This window comes from Natator depressus, chromosome 2, assembly GCF_965152275.1.
Source record: "Natator depressus isolate rNatDep1 chromosome 2, rNatDep2.hap1, whole genome shotgun sequence".
NCBI lineage: Eukaryota > Metazoa > Chordata > Testudines > Cheloniidae > Natator > Natator depressus.
Genome location: NC_134235.1, coordinates 106,810,131 through 106,836,360, shown reverse-complemented (window position 1 = coordinate 106,836,360; position 26,230 = coordinate 106,810,131). Strand labels below are relative to the sequence as shown.

The 26,230-nt window shown below is 42.4% G+C and overlaps 1 long non-coding RNA gene across 1 annotated transcript; it reads right to left on the bottom strand.

Annotated features, from left to right (window-relative positions):
* Positions 1–938: 938 nt before the first annotated feature.
* Positions 939–23,656, bottom strand: LOC141981494 (uncharacterized). Its single transcript, XR_012637797.1, has 3 exons — positions 23,619–23,656; positions 1,713–1,864; positions 939–1,119 (listed from the first exon to the last, which is right to left on the bottom strand). It is a non-coding gene; the product is annotated as an uncharacterized LOC141981494 (long non-coding RNA).
* Between the last annotated feature and the right edge of the window lie 2,574 nt (positions 23,657–26,230).

The window sequence follows — 26,230 nt, the reverse complement described above, 5'->3', positions numbered from 1 at the left end:
AGAAAAATAGTGAACTGATGCTCTGAGATCATAGGTAATTTAGCCAACGGCACACAGGAAGGCTGTGGCAGAGCAAGGAATTGAACCCAGGTCTCCCAAAGTCCCAGTATATCAACTACAAGATGATCCTGTACCCCCAGATCAGAATGGCAGTTTGCACCTGCTTTGCAAAGGCTTAAGATGCAAGGCACTGGAGAATGGGACCCCCCGCCTTCTGCCACTCGAAGACAGCACTTTTCAGGGTTATTTAGCTGTTACATTTATTGCCTAACTCCCATTCTCCAGCGCAGTGTAGCTCAGAGTATCCCATTGGTCTGTGGTATTCATTCCACACCTCAGCTTTGAGGAGCACAGGGAGGGTTCATGGATGGACCAATCACACCATTCATCAGAGCCACAGAAAAGAGCCCTTCTTCATTGGCTCTAGCTTCTCCATACCCCTGCTATTGGTGGCTGCAGCAATAAAATGGCTGGACCTTTCCTATCACGCAGAGAAAGGGGGAGGAGAACAGATGAGGGGGACCACGCAGTGACTAGTAGTGACTGGTTAAGCTGCCAGTGGGTGCCCTCCTGGTCAGAAGTCATATCGTGGCTTCCTTAAACAGCTTAAAAACCACTTCTTAAATAAACCCAGTTGGGATTTTTTTTTTATTAAGAGTTTTTTAATATCTGAAAAGTGTTCTTGGGAGGGTGAGCCCCCTCCCACTTGTTAGAGAGGCAGAAAACTGCTGCAGTCAATACTGAGACTGCAAAAGCACTGTGCAAAACAAAATATTATAGAATGAGACGTACAACACAAATCAATATTACAGGGACTTTGAAATACTGTGTAAAGAAATATTATAGACCACAGAGACTCAGGAATGCTGCTGACTTGGTTGTAGAAATCAATACATGAGGGTGATTATGAAATACGTTTCATTTCCAAAACACTAACTATAGGTCCCAGTCTTCCCAGGAGATCAGCTAGTGTGGACCCTTGCAGAGTTGTGCAGAAATTAGTGAAGCTCTTGAGGGGTCCATGCTACTGGATTGGATTGTACATCTAGGGCCTCAATTAAGATACAGATAAGGTTGTAGAGAAGTGTCCATTACTTCTGGCTATTTGGTAGAAAAAACCTGTGTGAAAGCAAGGCAATTCTAAGATGAGGATAAATGTATAGAGAAACAAATGCTTGAAATTCAGGAAAATCAGAATTGAGGTTTCACAAATAACCATAATTGACCCCCCCCCATCCCCTCCAAATTTTCTTCTGGCTTAACACTAATTGTGGAATGCTTCAGGTCAGAAGGAGATGTGTGTGTGTGTGTGTGTGTGACAGAGAGAGAGAGAGCGTGTGTGTGTGTGTGCACGCATGTGCATGCTGAAGTTATTAGCGGAGTAGGCATGGACAGACTGGCCCAGGATTCTTAGGCTGCTAAAATCATTACAGGCTGGCCTGTATTTTTGTCTGGCTAGGCACTGTTCCTAATTTTTAATAGTGCTCAGCCATTAAATAATAGCTATTTGCCATACTGATGAAGAGGACAGTGGGAAATCTGCATTGGAGAGAAGACTGGTGGAGGATACTAAATGAATACTGATCTGCCCTCGGAGGAGGTGCCTGCTGTAGGCTGTGCCTTTAGCATCGGGACCTGAGACACAGTGAGTTGCCCAAGGGTGAGAGTGGAAATGGTCAAAATCAGATTTAGAATGGAAATGGTTTTACTACCTGTATCATTCCAGGACGGAGAAAGCGCTGTTGATGTTCACATTGGCATTCTGCTAGGTGGGGTCAGGCTAAACACAGTCAGAGCCCTCTGCAGGCAAGTTCATTTGGGTCCTCCAAACTTGTTGTCATTTGTCCTCAGCCTTCATTTGTTACTGAAAGTGAATGGAATTTTAAGAATCTTAACCTGATCATGATTGTTCACAACATAGCTTGTTTACAAAACTCCCCCTACAATGGATCACATAATTTACACGTTAAATTCTGAAGGGAAATTGACTTTTACTCAGACTTGTGCAGTCCAGCATCTTCTTAGACAAGTAGGACCTAACGCTAAATGTTGGCAGGATGTGAAGTGGGTTGAATTTCACGCATATTCAATACACAGTGAGTGTGGTGGTACAGTCTTGATGACTTGCTTTGCTTGTAGGGGTTGGATTTACTGCAGCATATCTTCCTGATATGAAGGATCAAAAAGAGCATTCTCAAAGGGAGGAAGGGCAATCTGGAGGGTTTCCTAAAAACCTGATCTTGTAATTCCACTGAGCGATGTTAGAAATGCACGTCAGAGATGATCCGGGGGGCATCAGGGATAAAGGCTGCTAGGCTTTCTCCAAAAATAGCTGACTGGCAATATACACTAGAGCCCTTAATAGACCCTTCAGTTTTTGGTGCTTTCTGAGAGAGAATTAGCACCCTTTGGTTTCTTCTGAGGCTGAATGAGGACCCTGTGCTGTGTGGTACAGAGGCCTCCTGCAACCAGCTGTTGATATGAAGGATCACTTCTAAGTGAAGGCTTTTCCTAGTGGGAGAGGTGAAAGGGGCAGCGCAGGGATGTGAGAGGACACAGGGTGGTCTTAGACTCCTATTCTTTCGCTATAGATAACTCTATCTGTGCCCAAGCAGTTTTTCCCTGGTGAAGGGTAGGTCCTCAAAATTCTTCTAGACCTTGTCATGGAGTACAGAGGCCTACAGCCACACAGGTATAGGGAATCTACCCTGACGCAGTAGGTGTTACCCACAGCAAAGTCTGCCCATACCCGATCAAAAGGCCCTCCAATTGCACAAAGGGACTCAACAACATCTGGCAGGGAGAGAGCAGAACTGTGAAGGCAGCATCAGAGATAAGTGAGTAACCTGCCCAGTGCCCCTGAACACACCCTCTCATTCAGGATTTCTGTCTGTCTCCATACCCAGAACCTGAAGCGAAGGGTGTGCTGTTGGTGGTCCCTGAAGGCCTCAATTTTAAAGTTACATGAAGTGGTGCTTCACTAGCAATGCATCATAGGGCATCTCCTACTGTTGCTGCTTATTCAGAAGTGCTCTTTCATCAGATGAGCCAGAGCTCAGTTTCACCAGCTTCAGGCACTGAGATACAGAAGGTGTGCTGGAGTCTCCAATTCTGAGGGGAATGATGCAGGCTGATTCAGTGATGAAGCTCCCATACTGGGCATAGAGGAAAGTTGGGGCTCTGTTGACACAAGTGGTACTAACAGAATCCTGGTGGTGAAAGCTGAGTCACTTGTATGCTGTGAGGGTTTGTCCTTGAAGCCCTGTGTGCCAGACTTGTGGCAAACTTACAGGGATCTCCTGGTGGTGCCTTGAGTAGGGACTGAAGGTGTTTCCCATGATGCTATAATGCTAAAAGTCCCATCTTCAAGCAGAATGGTCATCTGTGGACTGCATGCCGGACCTCCAGCCAGATGATGCAATGAATGGTACTCCGTTACTAGTGTTCTGATGCTACACTGTAAGCACCCAACCCTCCATTTCTGTCCTTACGGGCCAAAAGTATAGAGCTTAAAGAGTTCCACTTTTCTCATGCTGGGAGTGCAAGATCCTGGAATGAGAATTCTGTCTAGATGTATTTCAAGAGAATTTCATCCCTAGTTTACAGGGACAAACCATCAAATAAAAAATCCAAAAGGCATGGTGGGGTGGTGGGTGGGGAAACAGGCTTTGTATCCTGTCAAACTGAAATAGCACCTGTCCTCTTTATGTGGTGGCTGAACAATGAAAAGTTACAGCAGAACCTTTAGGTTTGGGAGCTGCCAAGAAAGAAATGCCAAAGAATCTGGAGGCACCAGAAGCTGAGTTTGCGGTAGCACCAGAGCCCTGGTCAACCCAGCCGAAGCATATTGTTGCTGTTTTATTAAAAAGGTTGATTTGGAGAATGTTGTGTTTGAGATTCAGCGTCGTGCCTCTGAGCCTAGATTTCAAGCCTTTATTTATATGCCTAATTGTTGCTATGGCAATTCAATATTTAAAGAGGTAATTATTGCTGATCTTGTTGCATGTGTCCATTTCTGATGTCCAGCTGTTAGCTCTTTAGCTCCAGACTAGCAGATTAATTACTGCTATTGATTACTTTGAGCTTCTCTCTTCACACCTGCAGTCTGTGTAATTAGCCAGTGGCCTCCTCTGAAAATTAGGAGCAGTTTCATTCTGGCACCTTGCCATTTCCCAGCCATGTGCATTGCACTGATGAACAAAAGCAAATCTACTTTAAATAGAGATATCTGGGTAATGTACTCTTTGTGTTTTGAACTATCCAGGGATAATCCAAATTACCCTATGTTAGCAAATATTACACCTCATTTGAAGACCATCTACAAAAAAATTCCAAAACATTGGTGTTTATTCCTATAACCACCAGTAAATGTGCTCTTGGCTTCCTTAATTTTGTTGTTGTTGTGCTTTTGCAACAGATGCGACCCAGCCATCTAGGCATGGGCTCTTCTGCTCCAGACCTGCTTTCCTGGTGCGGGGTATCCTTTCTTCTTCATTCCCATGCATGTAGTTTTCACCATTGGTAGTGGATGTTATGCATGCACATCCAAAGACCAAGCCCATTAAAGGTAAGTGGGTAAAGGTGTCCTTACCTTCCTAAGGCATAGAATAGGGATATTAGGTTAGTATGAAATGGTTCATGACCCCTCCCTTTATGCAACAAGTTTTTCTTTGGTGTCCATTCTCCCCCTTCCTGGTCATCTCATCATGGGCTGCCAATAGCTACTCATGGTCAGTGGCCTCCCCTATGAAGGAAAATCTGTTGAAGAAGTTGCCATTGTGACACTTTCTGCTCCTGTTGAGTCAAGGAGTGATGGTTTCAAGGCTGGATTTTCAAGTAGTAAAAGTGTGCTCCACTATCAACCAGGCCAGCTGATTCATCTGATCCAAAAGAAAAACCTTTTGTTTATTTAACTGCTATTGCAGGTGTAGGCCTTGGTAACATGTAAGTCGACATAAACAGTGTTTCTGCTGCACACATAAAATCTAGGTTTATAGCAGACCCAGCACAGCCAAAAACCATAGTCCTGGGGGTCTATGAAGTGAAGACCACTTAAGATCTGTGAATCTGAATTTACTTTTGTACAAAGTCTGTGTGTTTGTATTATGCTGAACCTTTCCACTTGCTGTCAGTTAATAATATGCTCTGAGCTCATGGGTAAGTAGTGACAGAATCTAGGTGCTGCCTGCTTCTTAGGTCAAATGCAGTGTTGCTGTAGCCATGTTGGTCCCAGGATATTAGAAAGATAAGGTGGGTGAGGTAATATCTTTTATTGGACCCATTTCTGTTGGTGAGAGAGACAAGTTTGGACCTTATGCAGAGCTGAAGAAGAGCTCAGCATAAGCTTGAAAGCTTGTCTCTCTCACCAACAGAAATTGATCCAATAAAAGCTATTACCTCACCCACCTTGTCTTTCTCAGGTCAGAGACAGCCTGGTTGGAGCCAAAGTTATTGTGAAGATAGTGACCAGAAGACAGGCGTCTACTCACTGATCCAGTGCAATTGTTGCTTTTGAGTGTTTGGTACAGCACTGGCCTTTAGACCAGAAGGTCCCCAGCTGGAATCTCATCACTGCCACTTGTTCCTAGATTAAATTCTAAATTGTGTACTGTCATTTGGAGGCCTTCTGTGCAGGGTCTCATTGAGTCACCAGTTATTAGAAATGCCTCCTATTATCACAACCCTAAAAGCTATTTGAACAGAAGCCTAATGTGACTGTGATTTCCAAGGACCATTTGCTCTTATTGCAACTCTGCTTTTTTTGTGAGCGAGAGAAGCAAACCAAAGTTGCTTTCACGTAGCAAGGGGGGGAGGGACGGAGAAGCAGTGGCACTGGAGTGACATTCTGCTGGCAATAAATGTAAATTCACCAAAAGTAAACAATAGCCTTCCTCTTCTTTTTCTCTTTAACTACAGCAGGGTCATCTCTACTACTGGAAAACAAACATGTTCATTTTATTAAAAGAGCTACATTTGCAGGGTTGTGTAATCTTCCTCATTTCAGTTTGACTTTGGCTAAATATTTTTTTTTAAAAGTAGCTTTAAAAGCTAGTTGCTAAAGACATGAATAGAAGCTATTCCCTGTGCTGCCCTTGCTGGGCTGGAAAGGGATTACTGCTGTGTAAAGAGGAATACCTGACATCAAGGTTAGAAATCCAGACTGGAGCTGAAACTGCACCCGCAAAATGCACGCAAGTCAAGCAGTAATTTGTGTGCACAAAATGGGATGCTGCAAGCACACACCGAAATCCACGTGTGGGAGTAGAAGTCTAAATTTGGTGGGGATATGAATAATAGAGCAAAGGTGCTTAGAACTGAACCAGCTCTGCCATACCATGGACCCCAGTGGAAATAGGACTAAAGGCTTTTGAAAAATCCCACTCTAAAGCCTTACTCTGTTAAATCCCTCAGTGAATGTCAAATGAGAGTATTGACTGGGGAAAGGACTTCAGGATTTGGCCTTTTTCTTTAAAAAAATTGTCCTTACTCTAGTAGCTATATTTTTATAACACGTTAAATGGGTTCTGCTGTGTGTACAACTCCAGCTGGTATAAAATGGACGTACTCCACTGAAGTGAATCGTTCGATGCTGATCTACACCAGCTGAGGATATGGCCCAAGATTTTGTATTATTCCTGCATAATACAGTAGTTCACATAAAACTTTCAGCCCTGGCTTTCTTTAATATACCCCATGGCCCTTAGTGGTGATAAGCCTGTCCAGAGGGGTATTTCAGGCATAAGGTGACAGGTTCCTGCAGATTCTTACAAAGCTCCCTAGTAGCAGGAGGCCGGCAAGGTGTGGCAGCACCTCCCCAAGACAGTCTCCCCTGGCGTGGCATGTATGGAGCCTTGAGCACAACTTAAAGCTGGAGCCCTGGAAGGAAGATAGTGGTGCAGGACGCTGCCCTCCCCACTCAGGCTTCTGGCCAGCCTGAGGGGTGGGGGGAAGGCACTACTTGCCATCATTGTCTTCTGGGAATCCAAAAGCAGCAACTAATTCAATACAATTCAGAGGCAGCAAATAGTCCAGTTACAGCACGGACACATCCAACAGACAACGTACATGGCTCAAGCTTCTTTCCTGTAGATATTTTGACCTACCTACTGGCATTGCTCAGTCTTATATAGATTGAGCCTAGGACAAATTGTTCTCATCCGCGTTCCTAATTTTGGTAGACACTAAAAACAAAGATGTTAGGATATAGATATTCAGGCCTGTCTGTAAAGGCCTATACTCTAAGAATTTAGGTGTATTCTTATCACTTGGCTAGTTATAGAGGTATAAAAGAGAGAATCAAAATCACTGTCTGCCGGTGTAAGGGCCTTTTCTTACTGTGACAGTCTGAGGCCCTGTGCTTAGGCTAAGGCCTTTGGCTAAGCAGCAGAGGCAGCCATAAGCTAGGAAGCGACAGGTCACAGCCTCACATTCCAAACTAGTCACATTGAAAGAAGGTGCTATTGGGCTGTTAGGAATACAATCCTGTCCTGATAATGCCTATCACCTCCAGAGAAAGGGAAGTGCCTAGAAAATGTAAAAGGAAACAGCATCCTGTCTGGCAAGAACTCACTTATCAATACTGGGATGTGAAATCCTCACTTCTGTATTGTTTTGTCATTATAGTTCCCACTTTGCTATTGTTTGTCTGTATAATCTCTGTCTGGTTCTGTGATTGTTCCTGTCTGCTGTATAATTAATTTTGCTGGGTGTAAACTAATTAAGGTGGTGGGATATAATTGGTTACATAATCATGTTACAATATGTTAGGATTGGTTAGTTAAATTTCAGGAAAATGATTGGTTAAGGTACAGCTAAGCAGAACTCAAGTTTTACTATATAATCTGTAGTCAATGAGGAAGTGAGTGGGCGTGGGTGGGAGGGTGTGTGTGTGAGAGATGGGAACAGGGAATGGGGTAAGGAAATTGCAATCATGTTTTGCTAAAGGGGGAAATGGGAACAGGGAATGGGAGTAAGGAAATTGGAATAATGTTTGGCTAAGGGCAGGAATGGGAACAGGGACACAGGTGTAAGGCTCTGTGGTATCAGAGCTGGGAAGGAGGACACTAAGGAAGGAAACTGGAATCATGCTTGCTGGAAGTTCACCCCAATAAACATCGAATTGTTTGCACCTTTGGACTTCGGGTATTGTTGCTCTCTGTTCATGCGAGAAGGACCGGGGAAGTAAGTGGGTGAAGGAATAAGCCCCCTAACAAAAGACACCATAGGATCTGGATTCAATAAAAAGGAGCAACTGATCATGCTTCAAGCAAACCACCTTACTGTCCTGCCCACGATTACATTGATTCACTAAGCCATGATAAGTTGGAAACCCTGGTGGTGCGACTCCCCTTCTATGTGAAGACTCTTGTGGGGGAAACTGTAAATCCTAATGTAATAGCCTATAGTGTCTCTTGAAGAGGAAGGAATGAACCTACTAAAAGACCACTGCCTCCATTCTTGCAAGAACCTATCTGGCATGCAACAACACTTGTGATCACTGCTATCAAAGGCCCCTGGTCAATCTAGTAAAAGTGTCACTCATCCTGTACTTCCCAGAGTAAGCATACCTGCTACTAAACCACTTAAAGGTGCTTTGATTTATAGCTAGCCAGCTCTGCTGACTCTCCTGGAGAGGGGTCAGGGCAGGAACCTGCCTTCCCTCAATTTAGGCACTTAAATACTATGGTGGTGGGCAGTGTATAAGGCCTGAACAGAACAGAAACTGCTCCTTCCCCTTTTGTGATGGCAAGCACCCATGTGGGTGCGTGGTAGAAGTGAACCCGCACATTGTACATGCTACATACCATACCTTCCCATCACTGCTACTCTCATCCTGCTTCTTCCATTCCCCCCACTTGGTTGTTACTTTAATTTGTGTTTTCTTTTTAAAATTTAGATCGTGAGCTCTTTGGGACAGGGGCTATCTTTCACTATGTGTTTGTACAGGGCCTAGCACAATAGGAGTCTGATCTGATTCCATTGTAATATAAGTAAATAATAATGAGAGTGGGAAAGAGGGCAACATGTTGTGACACAGATTAGGAATGTGCACACTTAGCAGGTTACATGTCAAATGGATCTGCTTTGTGTTCTAGGTTTAAAATACCAGTGATTCCTTGTTTATTTATAGCAGTATATTGACTTATTTGAAGTTATATCTGGTATGAATTTGGACTATAGGCCCACATTCAGCCTTGGCATAAGCAGACACAACTACCATTGACTTCAAGTAGAGCTGCACTCACTTACTACACCAGGTTTGGATTTGTTCCATTATATTTACGATACTTGTATTGGTGTGTGATTTATTCTCCCCTTTAATGACTTAGCGATTACACTTTCCTTTATAGTATCCTGAAGTTTTCCTTTTAAATAGGTGCAATTGGGAACTGATTTAGAGCCTGTGTGCCTTTTACTAGCCCAGTGAGACCATATTGAGCCATTACTGGATTACACCATATCAAATGCAGAGGCACTCAGATTATACTTTAAGATTTGCTCTGCATACATGGTATGTTGTGTTTCATTCTGTCACAGAATCAGAAAACTCTTGATCCAATATCCTACCAACCTGCCTGCAAGAATAGGACTTAAGATAAAGAGTGAGGTGAATGATCCATTTCAGGCCGTAATAGAGTATCAACTGAGATTAATACCGTATCTGTTTAATACCATGGTATTAATATCATATCTGCGTGAGATGAATGATTCATTCCAGTTGCAGTAGAGCATCAGCTGATTAATACCATATCTGTTACAAAACCGACCCCTAAAACCACACTATTGCCGTCTCCTGCGTACAAATTGCCCTGCATGTGTCTCATGTGCCAGAGTATTACTTTGTAGGTAAAGGGGCCAATCTAACCAAAGTGTCTTTTGATATCCATTACTAACTAATGCAGTATCTGCACCGTTCATGGGCTAATGAAAAAAATGCTACATTATAAAGACCTTGTGCAGTACAGCTGCACTGGGTTTTCTATGTGGCTAAGTGTCTTCAAAGAGCATTTGAAATCCTCATTGTATCCCCCTGATATAAGATTCCTTTTCTCAGGGGACTTCTTTTTAGATTTGCTATATAATCTGTGATCTACCAAAATTACTCCAAAAATAGAGAAAACGTGGTTTGATCTGGGTTTGTGTGTCCCATCCATACTATCCACTCTCACCATAATGAGCTGAAGCTACATTAGCAGAATCTTAGGCAGATAAATTGACTTTAAACCTTGGTTTGATGATCCTACTAAGACATTCAATTAATTCTATTTTGCTACAAGCTAATTTATGACTTTGTGTTTATTCAAAAAAAAAATGTTGAACATACAAATCAGTAGGAGACAAAGTAATGAATTATTCTACCTTCCTTCATGCTCTTCTCTTCACACTTCACTACAGTGGGAATGGAAGAGGGAATACGAAATAAGTGTCTTTTGATGTATGAAATGTGGGTATTTTCTCATACTGAGCAGTATCTAACTGGTGTAAATACATAATCAGGCCCTCTAGGAGATGCTAATTAGTGCAGTAATGTTAGTTTATTAATTGCCATTACGTTTCTCTTTGTTTCACCAGTAAATGTGTCTTTTCAGGAGAACAGATTTGGTATGACATGTCGACAGAATTTATTTGTCTTCTTGGCATATGAAGACAAGTAGCCTGGTAAAGCTGTGATGTATTAACAGTGGTCTGTGAGATCAATGTTTCTGTAACAAAGTCCACAAAGAGCATGTGCTGTTGCAAGATCTGGACTTGGGGGGTAGGGGGGTGAAGAACCCACAGAGGTTTTGATAGCAATTTATTGCTCCATCCCCCTACTCAGTGTGTTTTTAATGAGCGCTCCAAAATCACAGGTAGTAAAACTTTCCCTTTTTGATGTGGCAGAATACATTGACAAGACATACTGCAGGAGAGTTAGTTCAAAGGAAAACAGCCAGAGAATACAATCGCATTAGGTGAGGCTGCTGTGTATAATTGAGTTCCTCCCATCTTTGGAAAGTGATAGAAGACAGAGTTGAGAGGAAACTGTCCCTTAACAATTCCCTCTTCCTGCATCTCCTCCTGCATCTCCATCTTAATAATATAAATCAATACTCTCCCTGTGTTGTTCACATTTTTAAACTATAATTATCACTTGCTGTATTGCCTGTGCCAGAGTATGAAGAGCCAGAAATATGTATTTCCGTAAATAATAAGGATCTATTTGTGCAACCCTCCTGCACCCATTGGCTGGGGTGGGTTGTAAGTAGGCAAGCAGCAGTGGGGGGTGGGGGGTGGGGGGGAGGAGGAGAAGAGGATGTAGAACTCTGCAGAGATAAATCAATTTGCTCCTTGTTGCAGGCTGGCAACAGTTGCTTAAAACATACTACTACCCTTCTAGGTGTTGCTCCTGCTGGAAAAAGCTTGAGTGGGTTCTGCTGGCTCACTGAAACAAGTAGCTCATTACCCGAACTGGATATAAGGAGGTGGGAGTCACTTTCTAGATAGAGAGGACCTAGGGTGCAGGCTGATCAGATCTCAGGTAAGAACCCTAGTTGCAGCCAAGTTTTTGGAGAAAGTCTGAGTTTCTTTGTTAATAAAGCCACACCATGGGAAGAAGTTTTTGACCCTACACAGTGTGTGGAATCCTGGCATGTCTTATTTTGACTTTGTCTTGGATCAGTCTAACAAAGGTGCACACATACCTTCCTGCACAAGTGGACTAGCCCAGGGGCTCTAGCTAGGAAATCACGAATATCTTTCTCTCAGACATGTACATACTTTTGCACAATTTTCTTTAATTATATTGTGAGTGAATTTAGTGCTCATAAAAATCTGGGACTAATAAACTCCACTTAGAGTTTTAATTCCTTAAAATCAGGACTGTGTTTTAATATGTCTTTGAACAGCTCCTGGCACAATGACACTGATCCTGTTTGGGACAACTGATGGGCACCATTATACAGATTATAATGTGACTGACTTGAATTAGGTGTAGCATGACTATGTGGTACCAAAGCATTTCCACATACCCTACAGTCCTGACCAGCAACATTCTGATTGCTTCAATCAAATGGGGCTCATTTCAGAAGAGACTGCAAATCATTGTGTTGTGTGTGTTAGTTTTGTGAAGTGGGCAAATGGGGCACCAAGCCGAGATGACTACATTCATTTTCACATATGTCCCCCAAAGCGGGGGCTGAGCTTAGATGTAAGGTTAGTCCCTTATTCATATCTGGCATTATATCTATGCGTGTGTATGAAGTGTTCTTGGCTCACTGCTGGCTCTGGCCACCTTCAGAGCTGTCCCTTGGGTAGGGCGAATCAGGGTGACTGCTGCGGGCCCCGTGCTTTGGGGGCCCCTGCAGGCTGGTGTGATTGGCCAGTGCAGTCGGTTCTGGAAGAGACGAATCCGTCACTTCTACCCTGGGCCCCACACCCCTATAGGGACGGCCCTGGCCACCTTGTTGACCTCTTTATTTTGTTAGTCCTACTGTACTGTGACACTTCCTGTGAATTTCGGAAAGGCAGTGCATCCACGTAGACAATGGTGGGTAGTTAATAATGTGTTATGGAAAGTAAAAATATGGGCTGATTGTCTTCGTTCAGGGGATGTGGAAATTTGGCCATAGTGACTGCATGCTTAATATATATTAAGTTCATGATCCCACATAAGGATCTGCTTTCTCGGCCCTCTGCACATGTGTAGAGTCCCATTGGAATTTTGCATATATGGAACACATCTCAGAAGTCATAATTCATTCCCCTATTACACGCTACATAGTGACAATGAGTCACACTAACAGATCCTAGTATTAGATTGAGGACTCAATTTCTATTAAAGGAATTTATAGCATAGACAATAACATTAACTAATTAGATTTATTTTCATATATAAGTAATCATAACATTAGTTTTACCCAGGTTGGAACTCAGCGTTTGAAGATTCTGTCCAAAGATTGCACTCAAATGAAAAATTGGATGTTGTGCCTCTGTAAATGGGGTTTCCTTATTTCAGGGTTATAAGCAAAATGTGATTTTTTTATAGCTCCAGCACAGGTTTAGGGAGCACGGAGAAAGTTTCATCCCTTTAGTTAAATGGATTGTTGCTGAATTTGGTTGCAGAAATATGATGGAAAGTGGACACTAGCTTTGAAATTTGTTAGAAATCTGGAGACAGAGAAAATAGTATGTCCTCTGAGACATGCTCCATATATGCAGAATCCATCTGAATAAATGAGCCCCTTATTTAACTGGGAACGTACTGTATATTCCATCTGCAGATTGAATGATTGCTCCATTTCAAGCCTCCTGACTCCCATGGAGCCATCTGGTATGTGCTAGTTTGTATGAAGAGGTGAGGATTCCTGCTAATACAACAGCCTTTAAGTAGTCAGAGTTCTGATATGTAGCACTCCCTTTCACATCTGTGTACAAAGCCATAACAAAATCTCAACACTTTCTCCATTTTTTTAAAATTTAAATGAACCTTACTTTTCTCTAGAAAGCCAGTTGGGACCGGAAAAAATAATTAAATTACATCAGAAGAGTTGAATTATTAATATGTCGGCTAAGAAGAGACTTCATGTTATCTGGTGTTTGTGAATGTTTCACCCACTGTTTGCTTAGAGCTGGGGGTGGGTGGGAAATGCTTTGTGTTGATTTTTTTTTTTTAATGTCGCTTTGAGGCATCCTTAAGTAAGGAATCTTGTGATCTATTTAATGTTTGTGAGCACCAGAGAGTTGGAACTCAGTGCAGCAATAAGTGCGAGGTGAAGGTGGACAGAACAAAAGGAATGGAAAAGGGGTCTGGGAGAGAGGGGGCATCTGAGAATGAAGAGGAAGGCTAGCAGCTTGATCAAATTGCTTTAGTATCTAAGAGATCAGTGAGACTTAGTTATTTAGAGTGAAGAAAAACAAGCACATTTAATTTTAGCTTTCTGAAAAATGATCTAGTATCAACAATGTGATTTTAGGGTTTCTCCCCAATATTGTTCAGAGAATAGATTAGCTTAAACTCATTGTCTGAGGGCTGGTCTACACTGAAAACTTACATTTGGCATAGCTATGTCTGAAAAAATCCACCTTCCTCTTCCCCCCGAGAGAGGAAGCTAAGCCAACCTAACCTCTGGTGTAGACAGAGTCAGCTCGATGGAAGAATTCTTCAGTTGACCTAGCTGCCACCTCTTGGGGGAGCTGGATTAACTATAGTGATGGGAGAACCCCTCCTGTTGCCGTAGTGAGTGTCTACATGGAAGTGCTACAGCTTTCCATCGGTATAGGGCACTTGGCTGCCATCTCTTTACTTCTCTTCTTTTACGGCTTTTGTGTGACTGCTGAAAATGATAGCAAACCTTTCCAACAGAAGGATCTTTCATTCAAACATCATGATGGCCGTAGTTTTTGACACATTCTGACTGAACTGAAGTCACTTCTGAATACTGCAAAGATTCAGGATTACTAGTAATGCAATAAGTATGTTGTTTACTGATGCAGCATCATAGCAAAGCATATTTCTACAGTACATGTCAGCATAATTTCACTTTGTTTTAGCAAAGTGTTGCCCCACAGACATGGGATCACTGCTCAGACATCTATTGCACAATATAGCATACTGAAAACAGCTGTAAGGAGCTCCCTTTGTCTGGCTGGGGTTCTTCACTTAAGTGCTTGTGGTGCCTGATTAAATTAGTAATCAGAGATATAGTCATGCTATTTTGTGACTGAGAGCCTTGATTGTAGATTATATTTACAGACTGCAATTTCTTTCTAAATGGAGCCCTTTGTATTCAAGGACCTTAAGAGTCTTTCAGTCTGAAAAAATCCAGTTTACTTCATAGATCAGCTTTTGCTGTGATGCCAAGATCTCGGTCAGGCAAGCTGTGTGAAATACTTTTCAGTTTTCACAATAAATATAGCTATGGAAAGTTCATGTTTGGTGTGGTGGTTTTGTTGACCCTTTACTCTGAAAAATTACACCATGTTGGATAGGCTGTGGCACCAAATGTCTTAACCTCATATAGCCTCAAAACAACAGCATTTCTGTTATTGTCAAAACTAGAGAGGCTTGAATGAAAACCACATACATGATAACACTAAACTTTGAGGTGTTCAGAATCCATGCGCAGCTCCAAATTCAGTGGCCTGTCTCTAGTCAAAACAAAAGAGCTGGAGAGTTACCCAGTTCAAAGGGCATGTTTAAATTATATATTGCTCATTAATATAATCAGACTTGTGTAAAAGTGATTTCTTTGGCATGTAATGATGTTTTTCTAACTACCAGAGCTGGTTGAATACTATTTGTTTGAATATGTTATATAGTGAACAATGCAGGGGTCAGTGGATAGGACATTGAGCTGGGACTAAGGAGACCTGATTCTATTCCAAGCTCTGCCATTCACGTGTTGTATGACCTTGGCCATGCCTAATCTCTGTGCCTCTCTTCTCCTTGCATCCATTGCCTGTCTTCTTCAGTTAGACTTAAACTCTTCAGACCACAGTCTGTCTTACTGTGTGTTTGTACATGTCAGAGTTCATTACTCATTGCTGGGGCACCTCCTTGAGGATCATCTGGGGATTAGCTCTCCACCAGTCTGATGCCCCCCTCCTTCAGTTGCTTGCCACAAGGTGTCTTTCTCTCTGGAGTTAGATTACTCCCTCCTCGTGACTCCCTCTTCCTGGGTTGGCCCTCCAGTTTTCCCCTTCCAGGGTATCAGAGTCCCACTGGATGGACGATCTCGGGCAGTCTTCCTGTTCACTGCCCAGACTGTGCCACTTCCCCAGTGGCTGGTAGGGGAGCCCAGGCCCTCCTACTACTCAGGGTTCCAGCCAAGGGATCCTATGACTAGCCACTGTAGTCTCTGAAATCCCAGACTCTGTTGTTTCCCTGGCCTGCTTCCTACCTTTTTCTACTCCAACCCCCCTCTGGGTTACCACTGAAGCTTCCTCTGCAGGAATCCCTGCAGCTATTTCACCCTTCTCAGGTGCTTGCCGGAGTCTGTAGTCCAAGGTAGGATCCCAGGGTTTACTCTTCCCTAGGACTCTTCCTTGTCTTTTACTAATTCTCCTCCTTTCTGGGAAGTGACTATAGCATTCCTTCCTGCAGCCCCCTTCTTGCTCTCCATTTCCTGGTTTTATACCAGCTCAACCTGCCCCTGCCCAGCTGGGCTTCATCATCAGTTAGACTTTATCAGCCCTGATTCTCCTCCAGGTGCCGCCTGTCTCAGGGTTAATTGGCCCTTTTTACTTACTCTGGTCTTGTGTGGGATAAACACCCCATCACAGTACAGTGTCCAGAAAATGAAGCCCTGATCAGGGTTACCTCCTCTAGGTGCTACTAGACAATAAATAATAATAACAAACAATAAATAATAATACTTAATAATACTAAATGTATTGAATGTACAAAATGTATTGCATATTTTCACAAAATATTTTTGACTATGCTCGCTGCTCTAACAACTCCTTAACCATTTTAGAAATGAAATAGCTTAATCCCATTCTGAAATCCCTAGGTTACCATTATTAATGACCCCAGGGAGCGGATATGACCCACACATTTGTAATACTAATTTTTTATTTGGACAGAATTATAGCTTCTCATAAGAACCATTATAGCTCTCAATAATTAACACTCCACACTCCAGACCAGGGGGAAAAAAACCCAAACGAACAAAATGCAACCCTCTTTGAAATAGCCAAACACAAATAAACTAGAAATGCACCAGAACCTCAAATGTGGTGAATTTATGGAGGTTTACGTTCAAACTCTTGTATCTGAATCTGCCTCTCTGGTTTCTGTTTGAGGTTGGATGCAGCTGAGAACTTGTTAAAGCAACCGTTCTCACAAGATTTCAGCCCAAGATGGTGTAACTCTCACAAATCAGCTGCTTTTAAGAGAACTCCATTATTTTGGTCTTTGATCTCATGAGAACACAACTGATGAATGTTTGGCATTGTCAGATCTGAACCCAAAACTCAGCCTGGAGTTGTCCTCAAAACCACAGGCTGAACCACTAGCCTGAACCTAATCAGATCCAAATACCACCACCCCTTCTCATCTCAAATGCTATCATTTGGTCAAGGTGAAATTTATTATACATCAATGAGTAGATCCCTAATGCCATGTGCCTCATTTGGTGCACTGTATGTGTGGTGATATCCAGTGCAATCAGGCCCTCGGGGTTGCAGAAATGACTATTAGGTCATTGTTCTATAAAGGAACATTACATACTGAGGAGCAGCGGAATGGCCATAATTTCAGTATAGACCACTTTAAGATTGGACCTCCTTGGTGTGTTTGATTTAGGTTCTCTTTGGAATTCACTCTGTTATACATCATGGGCCTGGCAGACTTGCCATACCATAGTCAACCCCTGGATACAGCAAACTACATTCCCACCTAGATGCATTCCCACCTAGTTCCTATCTCAGGATGTGTCAGGTTTCAATCGGTCCACCGAGCCTCTAGGGGGCAATGGAGAGCTACTGTCCCACTGGCAGGCCTTAGTCACACCTTTCGGTCACTGGGGAATTAGCGGAGAATGCGTGCCGGCACTAGTCCACGGCGCGCCCGTAGGGCACGGGGGCCGCCAGCACAAGTCTGCGGCGTTCGGGATTCTGCTACCCAAGGCGGGTTGGCCGGGGTCGGGGAACGCAGGCTCACCCAACTCCTCTGTGTTCCAGCCCAGGGCTCTGACAGTGGCGGAGGAGAGGGTCCTGCCACTGGGTCAGCGGGGAACCATTTGTGCCCCGCTGACCAAATACACCCACCGCACTGTGCAGTTCTGCCCCTGGGCTACTTCCTACCCAGTCTCTCAAGCGGGTCTCTCCGGCTCGTCCGGGTATTCAGCTGCTGGCAGCTCCCGCTCCCACTCCCCCTCTGCATCAGGCTCATACTGGCCTGGGTTACAGTCTGGCCCCTCCAGGTCCTCAGTGGCTGGCAGTCCTGGTAGCCCCAGTCTTTCCTCCAGGCCCAGGGCCTCTCCTGAGTCAGCGGCAGGGTCTGGAGAGAACAGCCTGTATCTCCCTCCCTCCCTGGTGCTGCCCTCACTGGGCTAAGGGCCCTGCCCTTTGTACTTCCTGTTCCACCCCTCCCCTTCCGGGGATTGGAGTAAACTTTGTCTGGCCCTGCCCACTCAGGCGGAGAGGGTGGCTCTTTACCCTCTGGTTCGGAGGGAAGCCACCCTGGCTCCCTACACAGGACCAATGCTCTGGCTATGATCCAAATGTACCCTCTTCCTAGAATTTCCCTTTATTGTTTAACTTAAATTCCAACAAATCATAAACCTCAGCCTAGGTTTTCTCCTCAGCCTGACAGTTCCTTGAAGGAGCTTATTGTCCCTCAGCCACAGCAGGTAGGTCTATACAGCTGCTGGGAACAAGTCTTGGAGCCTGGATTGATGGACTTGTGCTAGCTGGGCTCAGGCTAGCTTACTAAAAATAGCTATGTTGACATTGCTTGGATGCTTAGGCTGGAGTTTGGGCTCTGAAGCCCACCACCCCCCTTAGGCCTCAGAGCCCAAGCACCAGCCCAAGCCAGAACACTTATACGGCTGTTTTTAGCACACTAGTGTGAGCCCCGCTACCTCAGATCTGTTGAACAAGACGCAAGACTTGCTCCCAGCAGCTGTGTGGACATACCCAGTGAGGCTCAAATCCTCTTCTATTCCTTGGTTGTAGTTAATAGGACCCACCTGGTTTGGCTGCTAGAATGAATCAACAGAATAGCATGGCATCTCTGTGCTGTCCTCTAGCACTTCACATCTTGCAATAACAGGGACTGAAGAATTGTTTTAAAGTGGCAATGTACATTAATAGTTTTTATTACTTTCACGGGGACCACTCTTCTCATTTTTGTTCATTTGGTTTTTGAGGGGAGTTTATTACCGCAACAATAGAAGTGGTATGGTGGCTTATGTGACACAAATAAAGCAAGACTAAAACTATGACTGTAAAAGTTAAAAGGACTGTATTTGCTAATGCTATTTTTGCATAAGGATAGCAGCTGCTTTTCTTTTCTTTTTTAACAGATGGAGTTATTTCTCATGTAGTGTTACAGTAATGACCAACATGACACAGAAGGAAAATTCTGTGAGAATATGTTAGGTAAGATGTTATTGACAGCTCCACTTGGTTGTAATTTGTAAGGTTACATTGTTGTTCTATTCTTTTTTTTTTTTCCATCTCCCAAATGCTCTCTGTCTTTTCTGCTTTGTAGAACCAGATTTTACACTGAATGGAAAAACTTAATTTTAAGGATTTTAAGTAAAACCATTGGAGGTTAAAAATGATTAACAGAATCTACATATAATCTTAAATTAAAATGAATTGCATTTTAAAATAATCTAATTAAAAATCAGTGCCCCTTTCACTTATCTGCCAAGAGTTCAGGATTTTTGATTTCCCCTGCAAGTGTTGATGACTTGGGTATCACAAATGTAGGAGATATTCTGTTTGGATAAGGGAGTCCAGCAGAGATACTGGAAGCTAGAATGACCAAGGAGACTAGAACATCATGAAAACTCAGAATGCCAAGGGAAGCCACATAACTAGAATAAATGCTTAATTAGAAGTAGATCAGTCATGGATTTGTTATAAAGTTTGTTTTTCTGGGAATAGCCTGAACACATTAGTTAAAACTGACTTTTTTTTTTTTGTTGTCAGTTCATCTCATCCTTTCTCACCTGGCTCCACTGAAAAATTCACAATCCATTCCTCTGACAACTCTAGGAATCCACATGTGCATAAATAAACCTTCACAAGGCTGCCTCCACTCTCGTGGATCTCTAATTTCATTGTTGTTGGAAATAAGTGATAGGAAGATATGATTTTGGGCTCTGATTGAATGTTGTTAGTCTGAGACAGAGAAGAGACCTTAGCTTGCAAGTCTTTTATTCAAACTTACTTCAACGGTTAGACCAATGTGTCTGGTAGCAGTGTGTCTGAATATAATACAAAACAATAGTGAGCAAAAGAACCCTGACAAAAAGCCAAGAATCATGCTTCTAGGGAGTGGAAAGGAACTGCAGGGAGGCCATGTAGCTGATTCAAAGACACACAGGTCTCCTAGGATAGGATCCTTTTAAATCTGTGGATATCATAGAATCCACAAGTCTGGGGACCAGACTGGCTGCTGCTTCAATGAATGGAGGTGGGAGGGACAAACGCCACCATCCTCTCATGCAAGAATATGGAGGAATCTCCACCTGGAGAACTTCACTGTTTTCCTTCATCGAGGGACACAATGTAGCTTCTGTGTCACCATGTGTATTTCCGTTAGCATGTTCTATGCTATTTTGGCTGCAGTTGGTAGAAGACTGCTAGCGGCCTACCAGGGTTCTCTATAAATCTGTACATGACCAATATGTCACAAGGCATTGTGTATGTAGCACCTTGGCTACCTGGTATTCCTGGGTCCACCTTGCCTTGAGTCTTGTAAATTTGGAACATATTCTCAAAGAACACACCAGCTGTAGATCAGCAACTAAAGTTAAAATTCTTTGTGTTGCTTTTTTACAGGAAGACTTAAAATGGCTGCTGCCATTCCATATTTTTTTAGCTATTCTCAAGGTCGACTTATTTTAGGGTGTTCTGTGCTGTCTACCATAGAACGATACTGCTATACTGACTCTTGCCAGACCCTTCAGAGGAGGAGTTGTCCCTGAAAAAAATCTGCTTCGACATGTCCATTACACATACTTTTGTGTACGCCACCCACTCTCACAGTACGTCTACTGTATTTTTATAGAAGTAAAACTTTTGCAGATGAATATCTGAAAAGGGTGAATTGAATAAAAGTCCCATAATAAAATGAAAAAATATAATGGCTATCAAAGGGGCTGGAAGAAAACATCCCGTTAATCTGTCTGAGCTAATTAATATAGTCTTTTTTTATTTACTTATATAAGACAGAATCTTGGTAAATGAATACCAGATAAATATTAAAAGGATGTACTCTATATCAAAGATGTGCTTTAAAAAAAGTTTCAGTTCAGTTAAATAGGGAACTTAGCATAACATTAATAATAATAATTTATAATAAATTAATAAATTATACTCCTTTGTGCTACCCTCCACCTCCCTTATCTCCCCTCATCTCGGACAAGATTAATCAAATATATATTTGCAGGATTTGGGTCCTGTTGGAAGTACGTGTTGCCTTCCTTTAATGAGTTTCCACTCTGCTTTCCACTGAGGCTGTCTCTGCAGTGAATCAAAATGACTTTTTTTTAATTGACAAGTGCCACACCAAAAAGCAGAGCTTGTTACATTGGTTCCAAATTGTTAATGCACAAGCTGGGAGCCCCACCAAGACTCCCAGCCTGAACCCAGACCTCTCTGCTCTTCGTCTTCTTTCTACTTCGACCATTTAAAAGAAATAATAAAGTTACCATCTTTATAGAGAGCTTTGCATTTTAAGAGTGCTGTGCAAACATTAAAGAGTCCTAACAACATCCCTGAAGAAGAGCTCTGTGTAGCTTGAAAGCTTGTATCTTTCAGAAACAGAAGTTGGTCCAATAAAAGATATTACCTTACCCACCTTGTCTTTCTAGAATTGTTAACATCCCTGAGAGGGAATTTAGTAAATAATATGGTCCTGGGGAAAATGACAGAGAGAGGTTAAGGATGTGCCTAAGGCCACACGTTTAATAGGTGGCAGAGTTGAGATTAGAACAAAAGTAGGGCTGTCAAACGATTAAAAAAATTAATCGTGCGATTAATCGCACTGTTAAACAATGATAGAATACCGTTTATTTAAATATTTTTGGATGTTTTCTACATTTTCAAATATATTGATTTCAATTACAATGCAGAATACAAAGTGTATAGTGCTCACTTTATATTTATTTTTGATTACAAGTACTTGCACTGCAAAAACACAAAAGAAATTGTATTTTTCAATTCACTGAATACACGTACTGTAGTGCAATCTTTTTACCATGAAAGTTAAACTTACAAATGTAGAATTATGTACAAAAACCTTGCGTTCAAAAATAAAACAATGTCAAATTTTAGAGCCTGCAAGTCCACTTAGTCCTACTTCTTGTTCAGCCAATCACTCAGACAGACACATTTGTTTCCATTTTCAGGAGATAATGCTGCCCACTTATTGTTTACAATATCAGCTGGAAGTGAGAACAGGCGTTCTCATGGCACTGTTGTAGCTGGCGTTGCATGATATTTACGTGCCAGATGTGCTAAAATTCGTATGTCCCTTCATGCTTTGATCACCATTCCAGAGGACATGCGTCCATGCTGATGATGGGTTCTGCTCGATAACAATCCAAAGCAGTGAGGACCAACGCATATTCATTTTCATTATCTGAGTCAGATGCCACCAGCAGAAAGTTGATTTTCTTTTCTAGTAGTTCAGGTTCTGTAGTTTCTGCATTGGAGTGTTGCTTTTTTCAGACTTCTGAAAGTATGCTCCACACCTTGTCCCTCTCAAATTTAGGAAGGCACTTCAGATTCTTAAACCTTGTGTCAAGTGCTGTAGCTATTTTTAGAAAGCTCACATTGGTACTTTCTTTGCGTTTTGTGAGCTCTGCAGTGAAAGTGTTCTTAAAATGAACAACATGTGCTGGGTCATCATCCGAGACTGCTATAACAGGAAATATATGGCAGAATGTGGGTAAAACAGAACAGGGGACATACTATTCTCCCCCAAGGAGTTCAGTCACAAATTTAATTAGCGCATTATTTTTTTAATGAACGTCATCAGCATGGAAGCATGTTCCCTGGAGTGGTGGCTGAAGCATGAAGGGACATACGAATGTTTAGCATATCTGGCATGTAAATAACTTGCAATGCTGGCCACAAAAGTGCCATGCAAATGCCTGTTCTCACTTTCTGGTGCCATTATAAATAAGAAGAGGGCAGCATTATCCCTTATAAATGTAAACAAACTTGTTTGTCTTTGTGATTGGCTGAACAAGAAGTAGGACTGAGTGGACTTGTAGGCTCTGAAGTTTTACATTGTTTTGTTTTTGAGTGCAGTTATGTAACAAAAAAAAATTCTACATCTGTAAGTTGCACTTTCACGACAAAGAGATTGCACTACAGCACTTGTATGAGGTGAATTGAAAAATACTATTTCTTTTGTTTATCCTTATGAAAATGTAGAAAAACATCCAAAATATTTAATAAATTTCAATTGGTATTCTATTGTTCAACAGTGCGATTAAAACTGTGATTAATCGCGATTAATTTTTTTGAGTTAATCGCGTGAGTTAACTGTGATTAATCGACAGCCCTAAACAAAAGAGTTTTTGGTTCCCAGCCCAAGAGGCTGAACGGTCCAAAGGAAAGAGCCCAAGGCTGGGATTCAAGAGCTAAGCCCATCTCTGCCACTGACTTGCTTTGTGGCCTTGCACAAATCACTGAAGGCAACATTTTGAACTCTTGGATCTAAAATTAAGCATGTAAGTGCCTTGATTTTTCAAAAGTGTTGATCACAGGACATTTATTTAATTGCTTAAATACAAAATTAAGTTCCTATTTTTAGGCATCAAAGTTTAAAAGTGTTGGTCTTAACCTCCCTGCTTCAGTTTCCCCATCTGTAAAAGGGAGGTATTATGACTTACATATTTCTCACCAGAGTATAATTAACTAATTATTTATTTATTTACAGTAATACTCACTTTGTGCCAGGTGTTTTCCAAACATTCAAGAAGGATACTGGGGTACTGTCTGCTCGGAAGAGCTCCAAAACCTAAGAAAAGGTCGTCAGAAGTTAGTGGAAAGGGAACAAACATTAGGCAATTTATATACAAGTCAACTTGACTCACTATGAACAGCATGGCAGAAGTGGGTTTTTAAGAGGAATGTATGTGTGGGCATGGTAGGGGTTATTAACACACTTTTGGCTGGGAAGAGTGAGGAGGATAGCAGGTAGGTGAAATCACAGAATACCAAGTTCAGAAACAGCATGATACAGAACTGCAGGGGATATAGTCTATTGTACCTCTAGGACGACATGTGGAGTTTATGCACATCGTAATTTTGACCTTCAATGCACATTTCTGACTAGCTTTCATGGTCCACCTGCATTTGCTTTTGAGATTTGTAGAACAGAGAATTCTATTGTTGGAGGCTGATCCTTAAGAAATAGTTCCCAGGTAGCATATCAAATTAGTTTTCAGGCTTGCCACTAACTGCCCTTCACTTACAATCTTTTTACACGCAGTATAAGTTGCAGAGCATAGAATTTTCTTGATAATTGGAGGGAAAAAATCCCTACGAGAGACATTTCTCTTTACAATCCAAATGCAGTGCACAGTGTGTGCTGTGTCCTGCAGGAAGATATTAAATGGGGCTGTTTTAATCTCTGTACCAGATTTACCTTTCATTTCTGGAACTGGTGGGACCTGTGGTGGTGTTTTTCAGGAGGTTGGGTGGAATATAGAGAGATTAGAGTGCTTCTGTATTCAGTATTAACTGCCTTTTAAAATTTTTCTGAGTGAAGGGCTACCAGCCTGCTGCTCAGTGACTAATAAATTTGATTCATCCTCACTCCCCACAGGGCTATCCTCCTTCTTACTAATGTTTGACATTTTACATTTTAATTAAGCTCACCCTCCAAGCAGCAAACCACTAAGAGAATGACAGATTTTCTTACTGCAACAAGATACCAGCAAAAGGGCAGTTCACCAAATATACATCTGATGGTAACACCCACTAATGCTCTAGTCTACACGACCACCTAAAGGGTATATGTGTGATAGAGAAAAAGAAATGACAACCTTTGAAATATCGAGGCGATATGAGTTCCTGCTGCTCCTGCCTCCACAACAAGATCATTCAATATTTATATCACAGTAGGAGCCAGAATTCCAATGAGGATCCAGGGGGCCATTGTGCTAGGTGCTGTACAAACACATATGAAGTCACAGTTCCAACCATGAAAAGCATAGTCTAAGAAGGTAAGTTACATATAAAAGGTGAGAAAGAAGAGGACTGTAAATAAATATACAGTTTGTATATGCATTTGCCATTAAAAAAAAGTGTATGACAACTGACCCCCCCGCATCTGCTCAAGCCATTATTAAATGGTTGATTTTGTGTAGGCATCATTGCAGAGGTGTGCCTTGAGCAGCCATTTGAAGGAGGTCTTGCAGATCAGGGAGGGTGTTCCATGTGTAAGGGCAGCACTGAAGAATGTGTTAAGATGTCTGTGTGACAAGAAATGGGGCAAGCTGGCGTCCCTGGCAAAGCAGAGGAGGTGGTGGGTGGCAGACCAGGGAACAGATTAGAGTAGGCAACTAGAGTTGTTGTCAAGTGCCTTGATGGTGAAGACTAAAAGCTTGAACTTGATGTGGTGGAACAAGGGGAGACAATGGAGTCAATGCCTTAGAGTGGTGAGGGACAGCAGAGGACGCTGGCTGCCGCCTGTTGTATGGACCTGCAGGGGCTGAGGATGAAGTCACAGCAATCAGGAAGGGAGATAACTCACGGATAACGATTTTGACTGCCTGGACAGAAAGAAATAGATCTTAGCAACATTGTGAAGGAAGATTTGGATACAGCCTGGATGTGTGGGGCAGGAGAAAGGAAGGAGTTGAAGATGATGCCCAACTTAGAGAGCTTGGTGACAGAAGGATGGTAATACTGTCAATAGTGACAGAGGATGCAGGGCGTAGAGAGAATTTAGGAGGGCTAGCAGTGGAAAGCAGAGGGAGCATACCAGTGAGTCTGGCACTAGGAGTTCAGCTGGTAGTTGAAAATGAGCATATGAGATAGGGGAGAGAGAGAGAGGAGACAGTGAAAAGGAGAGGTTATGCGGGCACAGTTGTGTCAGCCTGGAGGTGTGATTTTTTTCTTCACATTCCTAGTCAACATAACTATGCTAGCAAAACTCTATAGTGTAAACTAAATCTTAGACTGTAATGAAAGCAATTCAACTACCCACTGATAACTACACACATTCCAAAATAGTATGGACACATGCAGACCCACCATACATGGGGTACCACTGATGCCACTTCCAGAAACAATTCTCCTAGGAGGCAATATTTCTGGGAAAGACTTCAGAACATCAGGCAGGTTTCTGGTGCCACAATGACGTCCTTGTTTCCAAGAAAGAATTTAGAAGAATAGTGCTGAAATCTTGGCTGTGCCACTACCGTTAAGGATTTTGATATATGCAGCGTTATTGCAGCCGTGTTGGTCCCAGAATATTAAAGAGATAAGGTGAGTGAGCTATAGGCTATAGGCTACAGGCTATAATCAAGTTGCCCCTTACCCTTCTATTTGT